Below are 18148 nucleotides of genomic sequence, written 5' to 3'. Positions count from 1 at the left end.
CTTGGCAGGATTCAGAATTTCAAAGGCGAAGATTGTTTGCAAAGAAATATTGGTGTGGCGTTCTATTGACTCTGCCTACCTCTGCGGAGAATCAACGAATAGTCTGTTATAAAACAAAATAATTAATTAAATTACAATATCAATAGTTTTTTTGCGCTGGAACAACGTGTTTTTTCATTGCGAGAACACGGCAGATCGATCCAATGATCAGAGCGAACCAATATTTTTGGTCTTAAAAAAACACCTATTTGATCCAATCTCTCGCTATTGAATGCGCGACCATTACAAAATTCGGTTAACTGGCGTTCTATGCTAAGCGCGACGGGCGAATTAGGCACTTGTCCAATACTACTCTCCATTGAAATCGCGGCCAAAATTGAAGTAAACGGCGCGTCTGGCTCGAGGCAATCCGCCGGGGTACAATTAGACCCCGCGCGCGCGGGCACTAATGTATGCAAAATACCTATATATTTACGACAGCTATTGAGTGCACGGATCAATTTCGTGATGTATTATTATTGGCCAATAAATTAATATGAAAAATCGCAAAACTATCGGTAACATTCTTATTGAAATCTGTAGAGAACTAAGGGAGATACGAAGGTTTAAACTTGAGATATTTTAATAAAACGAAAACGGACACCGCTATACGTCATCAAATTTTACGTCATCGGGTGTGTTATGGGACGTATCCCGTTATGTATCTGCTTTATAGAGCTGTAAAGTACTGTGGATTCGTTTCTGTGACATCATTTGTTACCAACTTACTAAAACAACGTTTTTCGTAAGTTGGTAACGAATGAAAGTTTTATTTATATCCCATTCGACGTGAAAATTTTACATTTTGAATACGAATCTCTAACTAACTAACTAACTAACCATCACACCGCTTCCCCGCAGGGGTAGGCAGAGAGAATCGAACGCCACACCACTCTGTCTTTGCAAACATTCTTTGCCTCTTCTACATTCATGCATCTCCTCATACATACCCGACGATTATTACGACTCCTGACCCGGCCGCTTTCAAGTATTTGACATACCTGATTGTGCCAAGTTTTCCTCGGTCGTCCTCTGCTTCTTTTTCCAACTACATTCGCTCCATAAATTTGTTTAACCGTTCTTTCTTCACTCATACGCTCCACATGTCCAAACCATCTCAACACACCTTTCTTAATTTTGTCGATAATGCTTATCTCAGCCTTACATTCTTTCCTTATTTCATCATTCGAACATCTATCAAACATCGTTTTGCCACACATTCGTCTGAGGGATCGCATTTCGACTGCATTCAGTCTGCTTTCATCCTTCTTTTGCCAACTCCATGCTTCGCTTCCATACATAAGGGTTGGAACCAGAACTCCATTGTGTACTGCCAGTTTAGCTTCCGCTGATAGATTTTTATTTGCTAAAACTGATTAATCTCAGTGCTGTTAATTTCCTTGTTGAAATTTTTAGACTCATATCCATTTCGATCATTTCTTCATCTTTGTTTGAGGTATCAATAGCGTCTCAGTAACAACCCTTTGTGAGTGTTAAATGCGGCATTTGAAATATGCGAAAAATTTATGAACGTGATTTTTTTCCCTCCCTTAATACTACTGTCAAATTAAGACTGAATTCAGGCTAGTTTTGATATCCATCCCCCACAAATACAAACTTTCAGTTCAGAATATTTCTTGGATACTCCCTTGAAGACTTAACGCGTCAGTTTGTCTAATTAATTATGTAGATCTTTCTTCCTTCACACATGCGCTACGTAATGCAGTACCGGTCACAGTGACGACCCTCTCGCACAGGGTGACTTACACATTTCTTCCATGTCACCCCCTCCCCCCACTAGTCGCCAGCCACCCCCACCCCTAACTAATAGCCGAAACCATCAATCAGTACCCCGGTCACTTAGAAAGTAAATTGAAACACAATTCGCAAATTTTGTTGTTGCCTTTTTTTAAATTTAAGCTAGTCTGCCAGAATTTATCTAAGGGTGTAGAATCTGGACTAACTTCTCAGCGCATCATTAAATTTATTTATTTATTTATTTATTTATTTAAACTTCATGTACAGAAAATAAAAAGTACATTGGCGGGCTTATTGCTAAAAAGCAATATCTTCCAACCGACCAAAGACGGACTAGTGATATTGATCAAAACGTTTGATACCCAAATATAGCCGTTTGCAATCAGTGGGCAGATAGTACTTGAACATTTAAAAAAACATAAATTACAAATTGACATTTAAAAAGAAACAAAAATTAACAAAAGACGATAATAAGGAGGGCAAACGAAGAAGGGAAGAAGAAATTGTCGTTTTCGAAACTAGTCGTAAATAAAAATAAAACGATAAAGTGGATTATTCAAGTGTTTAATTTTAATAAAATAATCATGTCATTCCACAAAGTTAATGCCGAATCAATAAATAATGAAATTTATTTATTTAATTTACAACATTTTGAGTGTGTCCAAATACTTCTCTGACTACTTGTACTTAATATACAATACTAATACTTGTCTATACAAATCTGGATTATCTCCAATTATAGGAGTTATTTTTCATATTATTTTTTTAAATCTCGTCAAAGATGAAGAAGAATATGGGCATTTACGGGGCTGACGACCGTCATATATGTATTAATATGTGTTTATTTATTTATTTTAACTTCAAGTACAGAATAAAAGTGCATTGGCGGGCTTATTGCTGCGAAGATATTCCCCAAGAGTAATTTCCATTATTCATTCTATGATCAATGTTAACAGGGTAGGGTACCTACAAAAATAACAAAATTTTGAAACAAAGTAAATAAGATACGTAAAATCACACCAAGATAAGAGTGGAATACAGTAAAAATAAAAATAAAAATATAAAAAACATAGTCAGAGCAATAGTTAAACAATACACAAGAATCAAACACAAATAAAAAAGTAAAGAAAATGTAAACAGATTTATCGAGATCTCCGTATTATTTAATTTTTTGTAACCCTTTTTCAGTGCCGGATGGTACTGATATTCTCAATATTATTAATATTTAAAGCATTTACTTTGTGGTTAGTCATTTTTACTTATTTATTTTTTTACAAAAATGTTAATAAAATTAGTATATAACCACTCACCGAGATTTTTACGTCTACCGGTTTCGAGACGTACCCGTCTCTTCGTCAGGACAATCACTAACACAGCATGCAAACAATACTACCCTTCACCACCATAGCACCATTTACACACTCAAAACTACACAAATTGTCTAACACATGCGATTTTTGGTCGACCCGAAGACCAACATGCACTATAGTTTTCAATACAGACATGCGTTACGAGCCGAGGTTAAACGTATAACGAGGTTAAACGTATACGTTTAACCTCGGCTCGTAACGCATGTCTGTATTGAAAACTATAGTGCATGTTGGTCTTCGGGTCGACCAAAAATCGCATGTGTTAGACAATTTGTGTAGTTTTGAGTGTGTAAATGGTGCTATGGTGGTGAAGGGTAGTATTGTTTGCATGCTGTGTTAGTGATTGTCCTGACGAAGAGACGGGTACGTCTCGAAACCGGTAGACGTAAAAATCTCGGTGAGTGGTTATATACTAATTTTATTAACATTTTTGTAAAAAAATAAATAAGGTACTGATATGATCAAATAATACGTAATAAGATTTTTTCTGTGTATATATTTAAAGAATTATTTTATTTTATCTGGCGGTGTCAAAAGTCTGCGTAATCGGAGGGCATGTATGACTAGATGTAAGGATGTGAAGGAGGCGAGGAGTTTATGTCAGGACAGAATAGTGTGGCGTTCCATCCTCTCTGCCTACCCCTGTGGGGAAACGGCGTGATGGTAGTAGTAGTAGTATATTTAAAGTATATATATACATATATAAATAAATTTTACTGTACCTTAGTATGTATCCAAAACCCGTAAAAAAAAATACACACCACACCGTACAAACACCCCGAAAAACGTTAGTCGCCCATTTTCGCTCTGGGCAATATTTTTTCCAACAATGTTATGTAAATTTCGGCATTATTTAAACCCGCATTTATCTTCGTTATCCGCTCCAGCCGAACGCTCTACCTGCTGAATGGCCATATAGAGCCACGGCCACGTGTCGAGCCGATTAAAAACAGCTCCGGCGCTAAACAATCGCGCCGTGTACGTTTTACCGCATTACGTGCGTGCTCGCCCATGTGCCGTACGTACGTACGCACACGCGGGGGTACGCAAGTCGGGGGGCGAGTTTGAATCATAAACCCATTTGCCAGCCTCGTCAGCTCGGCTAAAATTCGAACTCTGATCGGTCATTAGCGAGCTCAACCTGTGCGCGCGCACTTCAGCCACTTCACAGGAAACGTAAACCAATGTAATCGAATTTTTTTTTAATAGAAATCTGGGTTCGCAACATTTTGAGTGTGTCCAAATATTTGTTTACATATCGCTCACTCCTTTCAACAACGTCATATATCAAAAAACTTGATTTTTCAGGAGATCGTTTTTAAGGTTTAAAAATATAATAAAGATAATTAAATATAAATATCAAGCCACTTATTGAACTTTTTACTAATTTAAAATTTTTATGCAGCTTTTAATTTGACCGGATGATTTTATTCAGAACATTTTTAAGCGTGTCCAAATCTTTGTACACGTTGTATCACATATCTGGGTTCTTCATCTATGTTGAGATGTCTAAATGTAAAAATAACTCCTAAATGGTAGATAATATATTAATATTTAGTTGAACTTAAATGTAATATAATGATAAATAGAAATTACTCATTTGGAATATTATATGTATATGACTTATGTATGTAATATGTTTAAATAAAATCAATTATATTACCCTTTAGAATTGTCTTCATTATTTTACACATAAATATTCCTAATTTGTATAATTTTTTTTTTACAGATACCGTAATGGAACAATTCTAACAACAATCAGGATGATGGTGATTATATTTTTCATAAATTATTTAAACGGAGCAAAGGAAGACCGAGAAAAACATGGCACGATCAGGTATGCCAATTACTTGAAAGTGGTCAGGTTAGGAATCGTAACAATCGGCGGGTATGTATGAGGAGATCCATGAACGTGGAAGAGGCGAAGAATGTTTGCAAAGACAGAGTGGTGTGGCGTACTATTCTCTCTGCCTACCCCTGCGGGGAAGCGGCGTGATGGTTAGTTAGTTAGTTATTTAAACGGAACTATCAATGCCAGGTAACGTGAGCTAGAATTTAACTTTTTTTTTTAAAGTAAACCATTGCGTCGCTTCACCGCAGGGATGAGCAGATTGAATAGAATGCCACACGAAAAATAATAAACACTCCAACAGGCGCCGCGGCGTAGTTGGATAAACGCTCGACTGCGAAAGTGACGTCGCGGGCTCGATTCCCGCGAATTTCAAAAACAATTTTTTTTTTAAAGATTGACTAACTAACTTACTAACCATCACGCCGCTTCCTCGAATGGGTAGGCAGAGAGAATAGAATGCCACACCATTCTGTCTTTGCAAACATTCTTCGCCTCTTGCACGCTCATGCATCATCTCCTCATATATATTCTCATTACCTTTCAATAACTCTTTTCTTTTAAAAACCATGTATTTATTTCTATGAATAACATATTTTTCAATACAAAAACGAAAAAAAAATATTTACGTCAAATGTTACTTGGATTTTAAGAAAATCAATCTGCTATTTAACGAACATTGGGCTTTAACCCTTTCAATACGATTTTTTATTATTTTAATAATTCATGTAATATTTAAAGCACGAAATATTTATTGCTAATTTAGTTTGACGGGAAATACAAATATTAAAAAAAAATGATCGCATTATTTAATGATTCTTGCAAAATAATAATTGGGACATATTGTCCCAATAGTATTGGTGAGTGGGTCGTATGTGTCCCAACAGTATTTTATGATAATAAAAAAGAAAAAAAAAACCGACAACAAACAGCAACAAAGCAGACACCTTTGGACTTGTTTCCACGAACCTATGACCGTACAGTACTAAAATCCCAGATCCCAATGCAATTGTAAGCATTTAAATTATTTAAGTAATTATTAGAAATTCTCTGGGACAATATCGCTCGCTCCTTTCAAGAGCGTCATAAATCAAAAATCAACAATTTTCAGTTGTGTATGTTTTCGGAATGCCCAGAAAATGTACAATATCCCAGCAAAAGAGGCATATTTTTAACTTAATATTTACCCGCTACAGGGCAGAAAGTATTGTTTTTGCATTTTGAAGAAAAGGTATTGTTAAATAATTTTTCTAAATATACTAAATATTTTTCAAATGCAGAAAAAACCTTCAGGTTTTACCTAAAAAGATCTGTTGCACAGTAAAAAGTTCCATAAGTGTCTTGATATTTATTTTTAATAGATTGTGTTATATTTTCAAACTTTAAAAACGTTCTCCTGAAAAATCAAGTTTTTATTTATTTATGACGTTCTTGAAAGGAGTGAGCGATATGTCCCTATAGTGTTGAAAGGGTTAAGGGTGAAAAGCAAGCCGGTTATCAGGACCACACTGTATTTGCGCACTATCCGGGATTATGTTCAGTTGTGACAACCGTTGTCGTTGGCAACCGTCGCGTTGCTACGAACAGGTACTTACAACACACTCGTAATTATACCGGCCGACCAATCGCAAACTGCTATGGTGTATATAATACCACCAATATATAAATAATAAATCTACCTGTTCCGTCCGCTACCTGCCTCGAGTGGCCGAGCGAGTCGAGTGTCGCGGGGCGGGTCCAGGTTCGAGTCCCTCCCACTGCACAATACCACAAGTGGCCGTGCAACAAACAGGTGTATGTATCTTCTTTTAGCAGCTGCGACCAATGGTGAAAGGCGAGTACATGGATGCGACATTTTTTAAATACGTGAATATTAAAGAACCTAAAATAATAAAAAAAGGTCGTGTCAAAAGTCGAAGTATACGTATTATTTTTTGACATCTCATCAAAGATGAAGAAGAATATGGAAGTCTGGTGAGATGAAAAAAGCTTTTTTTCATCTCACCAATAGATGTCTCTAGTGAAGTTCTAGTGATTCAAGAATAATAATTCAAAATTGGTTCATATATATGTAGAATTTCCAAGAATTTGAGTAGTGTGGTTGTCATTAATGGGTAGAATTTGTGAATGTTACACGTGTGTAAAATGATCACTTAAACCAGCCTATGACGGTCGTCTGCCCCGTAAATGCCCAGACTTCCATATACTCCTTCATCTTTGACGAGATGTCAAAAAATAATATGAAAATAACTCCTGTAATTGGAGATAATCCAGATTTTGTGAACAAGTATTTGGACACACTCAAAATGTTGTAGTTATTTGATTCGCATTTTTAACATTTTGAGTGCGTCCAAATTTTCATTCCTCGCATATTGAAACACCGTGTCGCTCGTTCGTTATTTTTCAGTATAATTCTCAATACCGTCCTATGTGCCATTATGGCTTAATGAGACCGGCCCGCCTTAACATTATGTGAGCATTATAAAAGGAGATGACTTAGTGTTTACGCAACGCCTAAATCCTCACCCCCTCCCCAAAAACCACCCGCCCCACCCGCCCCACCCGCCAACCCTGGACACCACCGCACCGGCCCGGCTCTATTTGCCCATTAAAGAATTTACGATTTCGGCACATATTTACACTGGACGATGCTACACTTTGTGTTCACTATACAAAACACACTCATTGTACTCGGTGTGACTAAACTAGAAGGTATCTACATTATGCGTCAATAATAATTAAAAAAAAACATTTTGAGGGTATCCAAATACTTGTTCACAAATCTGGATTATCTCCAATTATAGGAGTTATTTTTCATATTATTTTTTGACATCTAATCAAAGATGAACAAGAATATGGAAGTCTGGGCATTTACGGGGCTGACGACCGTCATAGGCTGGTTTAAGTGACACTCAAACATTCACCAATTCTACCCATTATTGACAACCACACTACTCAAATTCTTGGAAGTTCTATATATATATGAACCAATTTAGAAACCTTGTTCTTGAATTGCAATATTAACAGATTATTGTTTTTTTTTAATTACGTTTATTTGGATTTTTTGTCCGTTATATCGAGGTTTTACTGTACTCGATCCTGCACGTCGACTACCAAAATTGATTTTTTTTTTTTTACTCAAATGGTCCGATAAAAATTATACAATTCTTGCCAGTGAACTTTACACCAGGTCAACCTTTGGTGGATCGAACGAATAATAATTTAGGTGACCAATGTTCAACGGAAATTATGTAAACGCTTTATTGTAATGCAAAGGTTGAACAAACTTTGAATAAAAACAGTGAATACATTTCGAGTGTCGCATTAGTATGTATATAATCGGAATATAGATTTTTTGAGACAACAACGACTGTTTATTTTACCTTTTGGTTAGGTCATTTCGAAGCGGTTCTTGCGTCATAGGAATCTTAAATTAGTTGAAGTCTTTCCAATGATTCATTTGCCTTATCAGGGCATTGCCTTTGCCCAGCCATGGGCAAACGATTGCCAATAATAGTCAAAATAAATATTAGTAGTTTCGAAATCAAGCTTAACGGGAAAGCTAAACTGGCAGTACACATTGGAGTCCTGGTATCAACCCCAATGTATGGAATTGAAATATGGAGTTAGCGAAAGAAGGATGAAAGTGGGTGGAATGCAGTAGAAATGCGATCTCAGAGGAATGTGCGGCAAAACGACGTATGATACATTGCTAACTCCTTTCAACAACGTCACATATCAAAAATCGTAAATTTTCAGTTGTGTAAAAATGTACTATATCCCAGCAAAGGCGGCATATTTTTAACTTAATATTTACCCGCTACACGGCAGAAAGTGTTGTTTTTGCATTTTCAAGAAAAGGTATTGTTTAATTAATTTTTTAAATATACTAAGTACTTTTCAAATGAAGAAAAAACATCCAGGTTTTACATAAAAAGATCAATTGCACAGTAAAAAGTTCAATAAGTAGCTTGATATTTATTTCCAATACATTTTATTATATTTTTAAACTTTAAAAACGATATCCTGAAAAATTTAGTTATTTTATACATGACGTTGTTGAAAGAAGTGAGCTACATGTCCGAATGGTGAAATATGGAAGGAATGCAATGCTGTGAGATAAGCATAATTAAGAAAGGAGTGTGTGGTTTTGGCATGTGGAACAAATGAGTAAGCCAGCAACGGTAAAACAAATTTACGATGCGAATGTACTTGGAACTATTTCCAATAGTAAAACGCCACACCAGTATTTATTTATTTATTTAAACATATTACGAACATAAGTCATATGTATAATATTCCCGATGAGTAATTTCCATTACTCATTTTGGAACATTTGATTAAGGTTAACAAGACTGACAGACAACAGATAATCAAGAAACAAACCAGAAAACCCAGGGCAAAATGTAAAATATAAAGCAATCAATGGTACAGTTAATAGGCATATAAAAACATCAGGTAAGAAGCATGTTTAAAGAAAGCGAGTGTTTTTGCCTAGAATTTTCACTCATGAATTACATGAAATTATAGTAACTTTAAACATAAAGAGTAAATCCACTCACGAGTAGGCATAGGCTATGAAACTTATAAAGTTGAAGCCTGAATAGGGACATGATAAACGGTGTTGCATAAGCCGTAGCAAGATTTCAGAGTCACTTGGACGTTAGGTAATTTAAAAAAAACATGTTTAAAGAAAAAAAGAGAAAATATAAGTAATCACCAAAACGAATCGCTCACTCCTTTCAAGAACGTCATAAATAAAAAATCGTCAATTTTCAGTTGAGTATGTTTTCGGAATGCCCAGAAAATGTACTATATCCCAGCAAAAGAGTCATATTTTTAACTTAATATTTACCCGCTACAGGCCAGAAAGTGTTGTTTTTGCTTTTTGAAGAAAAGGTATTGTTAAATTATTATTTTAAATATTTTAAAAATGTATCAAATGGAGAAAAAACCTTCAGGTTTTACCTAAAAAAATCTGTTGCACCGTAAAAAGTTCAATAAGTGGCTTGATATTTATTTTTAATACATTGTTTTATATTATTGAACTTTAAAACCGTTCTCCTGAAAAATTAAGTTTTTTGATTTATGACGTTCTTGAAAGGAGTGGGCGAAATATCTTTCCATAATTTTAGTTTTTTCAGTTCATTCCTCATTTATTTATTTTTTACGATTTTTCATTGTACCACTAATTACTAGTCACCGTGTGGACTTGTGAGAGAAAGTTTATTCGCGCGAAAAACCCATAACGTAATTTTATAAGGGTTTGTTTTGTTTTTGACGCAAATTTAAGGAACATTTTCACCTTGTGTGGGCCCTCGAATCCGAGTGTATACATAATACATCAAAATACATTCATGAATATTATAATTATATATAGTACCTACATCTGTGTTTAAATTATAATATCGTCACATGAACGCAGAACTATCTTAACTGCAAATAAGGTAATTTCGCAGGGGTGACAATTTTACTTTCTAGTTTTTTCTTAAGGCCTTATTTGCAACCATAGAATTCAGTAAGCGACCGGCAGCCCTAATGGCAACACGTCTCGCCACGCGCAATTTTCGAATGGTGAAATAAGCAAATAATGCAAGGTTCCGATAAGAATTATAGGTGAAATTAAGAAAAGAGTGTTGAGATGGTTTGGATTCGTGGAATTGGAACGAATGAGTGAAGAAAGAATAGTAAAATATATTTTTAGTCGTAGTCGCTTTCATTTTTCAAAACCGGACTGTCGGACAGTAAAATTACGGGTAGTGCAGAAACGCCCTGACGCAGGGGTTCCCAAAGTGTGCGCCGCGGCGCCCTGGTGCGCCGTAGAAAGTCAAGAGGGGCGCCGTGAGTCGATCCTCTTATCACTATCCGAAACCACAAATATTCACGGGTAAAGCAACAATTTCTATTTTGAGAGCTAGCATCTTTCTACCCAACTTCTATTATTGTAGGTAGATACCTATTTCTTTCGACTATAATATATATATACATATGTGTTTGGTCACATTATCTATTCCTAATAGCTTGCTAAAGTAGATAAAATACTAAACTTGGAAGTGCGCCGCGGGTTGTAAATGATTGGGAACCCCTGCCCTAACGGATAGTTACCTTTAAAATGAATCATTTTCGCAGATAGACCCATACAACAATGGCACCGCACTCCCGAAATATTCCCGTATTATTTAATATTTAATTTCCGCAATTCTCCCGTTGATTATTTCTCGTACACTCCGCTCCTTTTGTGGACTCTCCTATTTTCCGGGTAAAGTGTTCGTTCTCCTCCCCGTTCCTCGGGTAATAATTCAGTTTTATTACCACTATTCTCTCGACACCTCGTTTCATATTACATCGACCCTCGCCGGAGTGAAGTCCACTCTCGGCGCTGGGTATACCGCCGTACTAAGCACGTTAAGGGGTAACTGACATTTTACAATATACAAGTAAGTATGTATGTGTATTTATATTTTGTCTGACCGAGATATTGATTTTGATTTGATTTTGTCCGCCTCCGTAGTGTAATGGTCAGCGTGTTCAGCTACCGCGCTGGAGGTCCCGGGTTCGATTCCCAGGGGGGGTTGAAAATAAATATTAGTGATTTTACACTGTAATATTTATTTCATATTACCCTGGACTGGTTCCTGAAGCGCAAGAGTGATCACCTTGCCTTCATGTAAGTAATGATCAAGATAACACTGCGTCAATTCGATGCAGTGCTCTTTGCACCATTGGGTGCGGATAAGGGTTATAAGTAAGAGATTTTGAAGAAGACCGGATGAGTAAACGGCGAAATCTGTTTTATTTATTTAATTTTTTCTCACTCTCTTCATCGTTCATTGTTCATTTTGTGTAATACCGCTTAAAACACTGCTCCATGACCGGTTTCGGAATAACCAGCTTATCTTCGGGATACTAAAATGACTTGACAATAGAAAAATGCAATAAAATAATTTGGTAATCAAATATTTCAATAACCTTCCTACAAATATATATATATATATATATATATATATATATATATATATATATATATATACAGAATATAAATATATATATAAATCTTATTTGCTTTGAATAATAAATTATTAATTTTGTTGTATGGCCCGGTAGGATATCTCATATCTAAAATCTGGCCCGGCTACTGAAAACGTTGGCCACCCATGATCTAGGTTCTCCTGTTTTTTTTATATATTTTAAATTCTGATGTTTAAAACCGCGGCCCAGTCTTCCCGCCAGCAGTCGGGAAATCCCCGCCGTGATTAGCTCGATGGTGTTCCGCAACCTTAATCCGGCGCGGCCGGCAATCAAAATATTATTAACCGCCCCCGCCTTGGATCAAATAAATAAATCCCGCCCTGAGGGAGGCGGCCCCTACCCACCCCCCTCGGGCGATTTATGCGGGTTTATTAAAACACTAAGTAATCGCGTAATATTTTGATTTGCGATTCTGAATATATAATACCACCGGGTCTGGCGGATTCCGGTCGAAATGTTGGCGCGGTTAAAATTCGGAACAGATGGATTTAAGGGGGTACTCGCAAACAAACATTTCGTTGAGCGATCGGCCGCACGAGGTGTCAGACGTGTCTCCGTATACATTTTTAAAAATAGTATATAATATGAATTCTAATTTTATTTTTTTAAACATTGTAAAAATATATTTATAATTTTTCAACCCTTGACAATTAAATAACTCTCATTTTTTAAACAATATATTTATTTCTAACAAAAACTTTTTTTTCAATGCAAAAACAGTGTTTTTGCATCAAATGTTATTTGACTTTAATAAAAATAAAGTTGCGATTTATCGTACATTGGGACTTATAGGTGTCTTAATTTTATATTAAACGTCTTCTTCGTGGGTTACAATCTTTATGATTGGTTTTCTTCTTCGTGGTCAGTCTCCATCCACTCTATCTACCGCTCTTCCCTTCGACTCGGCGTATCTGCTACAGCGCATGTAGGAAATGATTTGGTCCATGTAGTTTAAGGATGTACTCGCAAATATACAATACACGACCGGCTGCGCGAGGAAACCTAAATGACTCAACGTATAATATTCCCACTTTGACTCCAATTTTATAAGTTTTATAGCCTGTTCCTGCTTGTGAGTGGGTTTACTCTTTGTGATCAATACAAAGTAATATCTAAATATATAAAGTAATAATGTTTATCATAACTGAGTAACTATTTTATTGTGACTTAATGTTATTTATAAAAAAAAAACTTTAAAAATTTATAATTAATTAAATAAATCTATAGAAAAATCAAACGTTATAAACATTATCCGCATAGTATTGAGTAGTAAGTATATACGAGGGATGAAGGAAATTCCAAATTAGTATTAATTTTTATTTATTTTTTTACTATTTTTACATAGTGATATTTTGAAATCGTATTTATTGTTTCGGCATTAACTTTGTGGTAAGACATGTTACAATGATTAAAGAAAACACTTGTTTTATACCACTTGAGTTTTATTATAGACTACATGTTTCAGAAGTTAAACTTCCATCATTCAGGTCTCTATAATAACTGACAGTAATAATATGTTATTATACAGACCTGAATGATGGAAGTTTAACTTCTGAAACATGTAGTCTTTAATAAAACTCAAGTGGTATAAAACAAGTGTTTTCTTTAATCATTTTTAAATCGTATAAAAAATCGTAAAGATGGAGTTCAGTGTACTATAAAAATTACCATCTATAGCATGTTGGCGGATTTACAAGGAAATAGGACACCCAGGAGCGTCGTACGTTATAATTTTCCTGTTAAAACCAATTATTTGTCTACCCGGGATTTAGGCGGTGCCGTCATTGTTATCCGGGTACATGTGTGCGATACCGGCTACCCGCTAGATCCGGGAAGTCCGGGGCATTAATACGGACTATTGTGCGTATGCGGGCTGGAGTTACGTTGGCAAATATCCCTGTAAACAATTATGAAATCAATCCCATACATCGCTCACTCCTTTCAACAACGTAATGTATCAAAAAACTTGATTTTTCAGGAGATCGTTTTTAAAGTTTAAGAATATAATAAAATGTATTAAAAATAAATATCAAGCCACTTATTGAACTTTTCACTGTGCAACAGATCTTTTTAGGTAAAACCTGAAGATTTTTTCTCCATATGAAAAATATTAAGAATATTTAAAAAAATAATTAAACAATGCCTTTTCTTCAAAATGCAAAAACAACACTTTCTGCCCCGTAGCGGGTAAATATCAAGTTTAAAATATGCCGCTTTTGCTGGGATATAGTACATTTTCTGGGCATTCCGAAAACATGCACACCTGAAAATTTACGATTTTTGAAACGTGACGTTGTTGAAAGGAGTGAGCGATATATGTTAATTAAAGTAAAAAAAAATTTATGACATAATAAATATTTTACGCATGAATGTACAATACAATATCGCGATGCCTCTTAATTAAAATCTCGTTTTAAAACGAGCATTGACAATACAGAGTAACCACCCTTCGTGCGTCATGCCAAGAAATAATTAAATACACAATTTAAAAAAATCGTTGGCCCTATTCAGCCCATTCAATACAAGCTAGATTATAGATGTCGAAGAGGGATAGTTTCGTTCATATGTGTTTTTTTTTAGTAACAATATCCAAATAATCAATTACCGGTTTCGCTAGCGGGGTGGCCGGACCCCTAGTAGCGACCGCATGGGGCCTAGACTGTATATTGATGAGCCACTGTGCGATGACCTTTTGTAGACACGAGTAGCTACTAGAAATACACAGGTTCTCAATATGTTAAAAGAAATAGGTATTATGTTTATTTTAATTTTAATATGTTTTCTTTATTTGGGAATTTCACATGATAGTTACATCAATCAAGTAGTTCACATATATAAAAGAAAAGAAAGAGACTATTATACCATTAATCAAATAAAACAATAAACCTTAAGTGTAAGTCCCTTTCCAAGCACAAGAGCTCAGTCTCTTTTTTGGAGAAGCACAGCGAAACTAGAATTATATGTTTGCCATTTGTATCATTTATACATAGAAACTGTATTCAATTCTATTAAAAATGTAAATTTATTAAATGATATAAATTTAAAAAAATATAAATGAGTTATACGAAATACTTGTGCTATTCCAGATTGTAAATTTGTAAACATTTGATTTGAAATTAGGGTTTAAAAATGTATGATGAGATGCCTGAATGTATGAAGAATGAAAAGAGTCTGAAAGAATTTAAAAATAAATGTTTTGTTTACGGTACAAAGATGTAAATATAGATACTTATATGATGTTAATTTAGCGTAAATAATAGTTTATATTAGTGTAGGTAATATAAGCTAATTAAAGAAATAAATAAAATAAATAAAAAAAATGAAAAAAAAAAATACCTGGAAGAGAGAAAGAAGGGAGGAAAAGGGGGAAAGGGAAAGATCAACGCTCAAGTCGAAGGGTTAGATGAATGAAGAAGAAAGTATCCAAGATGACAGTAATGTCTCAAGCATTTTTTTAAGGTCATCAGATATTGTTTTCTATCGAGTGTGCTGTCAGTGAAAATGTCTTATTAACGAAATGTAAGACCGTCATGCATTTCCAACTAGTTTCGGCTAACATTTTCCCCATTCGATTTCCAGATGGCTGCTGACGTTTGGGAACCACTTCTCCGCCCAGTGTCCCTGTGACGTAACGCATCTGGCCACTGCGGGCAGGCGAAACAGCTGTCCCTCATCTCGTCGTGCCCAACCCTCAGCCTGAAGCAATACCTCGCTCGCACTTTTATTGTAGGTACATATTCATGTACCGTTAGCAATATTTAACCAGATAAGGAAAATATGCAAAACATGCAAAAGTATGGCGACTTCGACAAAAAGAAGCGAATTGTAGATGAATCCTGTGGTGAGAATAACCACTACAATTTTAAGTACATAATAATATGTGTATGTAGCAAATAATATAAATGTTTATGTTTTTTCTTGTATTATCTGTAGTAGTTAAAATTAGTTTTTAATGTGTTTTTCTAATAAAAATATTGGTTTTATATCTTTTTGGAAAGCTTGTGAAACGAGGATGTTTTTTGTGTAATTTGTACGTTTAATGTCATACATCGAATTACCAATAACCCTGTATAATATGCGAAATATTTATTATGTGCAAGAAGTTTTATAAATAAACATTGCGCTCACTCCTTTCAAGAACGTCATATATATAAAAAATTATAAATTTTCAGTTGTGCATGTTTTCGGAATGCCCAGAAAACGTACACTATCCCAGCAAAAGCGGCATATTTTTAACATAATATTTACCCGCTACAGGCAGAAAGTGTTGTTTTTGCATTTTGAAGAAAAGGTTTTGTTTAATTATTTTCTTATTTAAGAATTTAGTATATTTATACTAAATATTTATCAAATGGAGAAAAAACATTCAGGTTTTACCTCAAAAGATCTCTGTTGCACATTAAAAAGTTCAATAAGTGGCTTGATGTATATATTTTGAATACATTTATTATATTTTTAAACTTTAAAAACGATCTCCTGAATAATCGAGTTTTTTTATATATGACGTTGTTGAAAGGAGTGAGCGTTATATGAACGAGAGATGCTTCATATATAATTGAGATACCTATACTAATAGTAATTAATAAAAAATGTTAAGATTCGACATTTCTAACGTTTTTTAAAAGATTTAGTTATGTTTGTGTACAAGTTTTTTGATATATGACGTTGTTCAAAGAAATGAGCGATTTGTCTTATTATATCCTCTGAATAGGTCATCAGTCAATCGAATGAAATCATTCGAATAACCCGATCAGTCTTCCGATTCATCACATCGCTACCGAAGACCTTACGAAGAGTGGCTCTCCCGCACTGTACTCTGTATGCTGCGCAGCATCCATCTTGCCTGTACCGTCACCGATCCCTTGTCATTCTCTGCGCCCAGTGTGCCTCTTACTACTGGACGGAGAACTGATAAGGGCTTGTGACGTACCTAATCCTCATGACGTTACCGGATGTCCGGCTGAATCATCACCCAGGATTTTATGACGTAACCATGTCTACACAGAATTTGGTTCATCAAAAAATAAGTCTTTGTATCCCCGGACGCTAACTAGTTATAAGAACTATGTGTAATAATAATTTATTAAATAATATATTGTTTCAAAATTTTTCACCTTTGCTTTCCATTTTTCCTTTATTTTCAAACTCCGCCCCTTGACTAACCCCCTCCCCCTAACTTACCCCTCTCTTTATTTAAAGAAAAAATTTATATTTTAGTTATTTTCTTATTATTTTTTGACATCTCATCAAAGATGAAGGAAAATATGGAAGTCTGGGCATTTACGGGGCTGACGACCGTCATAGGCTAGTTTAAGTGATCACTTTACACACGTGTAACATTCACCAATTCTACCCATTATTGACAACCACACTACTCAAATTCTTGGAAGCTCTATATGTATGAACCAATTAAAAACCTTGTTCTTGAATCACTAGAACTTCACTAGAGACATCTATTGGTGAGATGTAAAGAAGCTTTTTACTAAGCAGAAACTGTTATATTAGTATGTGAGGTCCGAATCTTGGATTATAATCACACACATGAGAGACGCCAGAAAATAACATTTTTATTTTATTTTAGTTATTATTCAGACCTGACGATGAAAGTTTAGCTTCCGAAACTAGAAGTCTTTAATAAAACTCAAGCGGTATAAAAACAAGTGTTTCCTTAATCATTGTAACATGTCTTACCACAAAGTCAATGCCGAAACAATAAATAAAAGTGAAACAAATACTTGTTCACAAATCTGGATTATCTCCAATTATAAGAGTTACTTTTCGTATTATTTTTTGACATCTCATCAAAGATGAATCGGTGAATGTTGCACGTGTGTAAAATGATCACTTAAACCACCCTATGACGGTCGAAATGCCCAGACTTCCATATTCTTCTTCATCTTTGATGAGATGTCAAAAAAATAATACGAAAAGTAGAAATAGTTAAGTACCGTATGTAAGTGTTCTGTTAAGTCTACCTCCGTTGTGTATGGTCAGCACGCTCGACTACCATACTGGAGGTCCCGGGTTCGACTCCCAGGGGGGGAGGGGTCAAATAAATATAAGTGATATTTTCACCCTTATAATTTATTCGATATAACCTTGG

General features: G+C 35.1%; 1 long non-coding RNA gene across 1 annotated transcript in view; it reads left to right on the top strand.

Annotated features, from left to right (window-relative positions):
* Window positions 1–15693, top strand: part of LOC148310054 (uncharacterized) — a 71958-nt gene extending 56265 nt beyond the window's left edge. The window contains exon 4 of the long non-coding RNA XR_015837443.1: window positions 15625–15693. This is a non-coding gene — a long non-coding RNA (uncharacterized LOC148310054). The remainder of the gene's footprint in view (window positions 1–15624) is intronic.
* The last annotated feature ends 2455 nt before the right edge of the window (window positions 15694–18148 follow it).

Source organism: Brachycentrus maculatus, unplaced genomic scaffold (assembly GCF_059751285.1).
Source record: "Brachycentrus maculatus isolate JH-2025_06_01 unplaced genomic scaffold, ASM5975128v1 h1tg000109l, whole genome shotgun sequence".
NCBI classification, from domain to species: Eukaryota; Metazoa; Arthropoda; class Insecta; order Trichoptera; family Brachycentridae; genus Brachycentrus; species Brachycentrus maculatus.
This window is presented reverse-complemented; position numbering and strand designations above follow the sequence as displayed.